The 2,564-nt window shown below is 38.7% G+C and overlaps 1 protein-coding gene across 1 annotated transcript in view; it reads left to right on the top strand.

Annotated features, from left to right (window-relative positions):
* The first annotated feature begins 1,828 nt into the window (after positions 1-1,828).
* PHACTR2 (phosphatase and actin regulator 2) overlaps positions 1,829-2,564 on the top strand; it is a 93,104-nt gene continuing 92,368 nt past the window's right edge. Inside the window, exon 1 of the mRNA XM_008590016.1 lies at positions 1,829-1,991. The gene's annotated coding sequence lies outside the window, so the exon portion shown is untranslated. The remainder of the gene's footprint in view (positions 1,992-2,564) is intronic.

Genomic DNA, 2,564 nt, shown 5'->3' with positions numbered 1-2,564 from the left:
ATTTGTTTTATTTTCTGCAATATTTTATTATGAAAGTTTTCAAAAATGCAGAGAAGATAAAAGAATTGTACCCCATACATATCCACCACCTGGATTCAGCACTTAACATTTTGCTATATTTTACTTTATTGCATATTCCATCTATCCACTTATTTATAATTCTTGATGGACATCAGTATACCTCGCCCCTAAAACTTCAGCATGTATATTATTAATTGGACTTCACTATCTATTTATGGTTTTTCTAAGATAAATTTTATATGAAGTAAAATACACAAAATCTTAAATGTTATTTGATGAGCTTTGTATCATCTAGCCATTGTCAAGTTCATTTGCATCATCCCCAGAAGTTTCCTCAAGTCCCTTCTGAATTAATTCCTACCTCCCTCTCACTCCAAGAAGAAGCTCCTGTTCTGATTTTCACTCTTTCTCTTCCCCTTTCTCCCTCCCTTCTTTCCTTCCTTCCTCCCTTTTGCTATAAGTTCATTTTGTCCATTTTAGAACTTCATATAAATGGAACCAGACAGTATGCACTCTTTTCTGTGTGGCTTTTCCAGCACGATGTTTTTTTTTTTTTTTTTTTTTTTTTTTTTTTTTTCCTTTTTTTTGTCTTTTTTACTGACCGGTAACGGGATCGCAACCCTCGGTGTTGTGCCCGCACTGCGCTCAGCCAGTGAGCGGGAACTGGTCTCCACATGGGATCCGAACCCTCGGCGGGAGCGCCACCACGCTTCCCAAGCGGCGCACTAGCGCAGTGCGCCACCGGGCCGGCCCCAGCACGATGTTTTTGAGATGCATTCATGTTGTTGTATGTATCAATGTTTTGTTTTGTTTTTTAATTGCTGAGTGCTGTTTCATTGAGTGAATAATACCATAGTTTATCCATTCTGGCTTCTTCCAGTTCTTTGCCATTAACACTTGATTGTTAGGGTAATATAAATCATTGCTGGCTCCCTTCTGCTTAGAACGTAGTACAAGGCAACTTAAGATTTTGTGCCTTGGGCCGGCCCAGTGGCGCACTGGAGAGTGAGCCACTTGGGAGTGCGGCGGCGCTCCCGCCGAGGGTTCGGATCCCATGTGGAGACCAGTTCCCGCTCACTGGCTGAGCGCAGTGCGGGCACAACACCGAGGGTTGCGATCCCGTTACCGGTCAGTAAAAAAGACAAAAAAAAGGAAAAAAAAAAAAAGATTTTGTGCCTTTCTTCTGATTAATAAAATGATAAAGATATGTTTTATCCCACACAATATCTACATTTTCCACATATTTCTTGTTAGTGAGAGTTATCAGTTTATTTAAAGCTAAAAAGTTTTTTGTAATAGAAGCAAAAGATAGTTTTAGCATTGTAAAGATAGAATTTAGCTTCCTGGCACCAAATTTTATTTTGTGAAGGAGAAACCATGGTTTTAACTACACAATAACTGTAATGTTCATTACTGAGAATGCCAAACTAGCCTCTGGAGGAATGGTCTGTTTCAGGAATATTTAGAATACTTTATTCCTGCACAAAATATTGATGAAGTTGTTGCAGATGGATGCAGCTGTGTTTTGCAGACAGTTGTTTGTCTGGCCCCACCTGTTATGTAAGTCTTGGGATTCTTTTCTATTTTCCCAGAAAGGTTACCTAAGGGGGCTATAAATTCTGATTGATCGATTAACTGATTGATGTCTGGGGAGTCCTACCAGCTGTGAAATGGGACAAAATAAACAACGTGGGATTCCATTTAGAGTGGGCATGCTTACTGTTCATAGTCCAGGAAGAAAAGATGATGTTGTTTCAAATTTTTATTATAGCATTTCTCTGACTTTATTTTTCTTTATACAGTTGACGGACTGGACAAAGCTTCTATAGCAAACTCAGATGGCCCCCCAGCAGGTTCCCAAACACCTCCCTTCAAGAGAAAGGGGAAACTCTCCACCATCGGGAAAATCTTTAAGCCTTGGAAATGGAGGAAAAAGAAGACCAGTGACAAATTTAGAGAAACCTCAGCAGGTATGAGCCTCATAACTCTGTTGGAAGATAGGATAAATTGTTAAATTTTTCAAAAGGTGGAAAATTATGTTTTTCAAGGTTTTTTTCCCCCCAGAAAAAAATCTGTATTTGAAAATAAATTATTTTACTTAAGGATGAAACAGCTTAGAGTTCTGATTTGCCTTTGTTTTTTACTAACTTTGGCTTTCTGATATATCCCAATTTTAAAGTATATATTTGTGAATTCATATAAAAAACTGATTTGTGGGGGGGTGAAACAGTGGAAAATTAGAAGTGGAAATGTTATTCATCAGCATCGTGGTGGCAAGTATCCATTTTTACATATATGCACGGTTACGTGTTTATCTACATAGTTCTAGAAGCACAATCTTATTTGTTAATTAAAACTTTTAAAAAATGTCTTTTCTGGGCCGGCCCCGTGGCACACTGGATAGTGCGCTGCTTGGGAAGTGCGGCGGCGCTCCCACCTGAGGGTTCGGATCCCACATACAGACCGGTTCCCAATAATTTCTTTTTAATTTTAATTTATCAATAAACAGTGTGGTTGATTTTTCTGTCCCTTTATCAATTCCT

Source organism: Galeopterus variegatus, unplaced genomic scaffold (genome assembly GCF_000696425.1).
Source record: "Galeopterus variegatus unplaced genomic scaffold, G_variegatus-3.0.2 Scaffold5807, whole genome shotgun sequence".
NCBI classification, from domain to species: domain Eukaryota; kingdom Metazoa; phylum Chordata; class Mammalia; order Dermoptera; family Cynocephalidae; genus Galeopterus; species Galeopterus variegatus.
The sequence above is the reverse complement of the archived record's forward strand: the minus strand, read 5'-3'. Positions and strand labels throughout refer to the sequence as shown.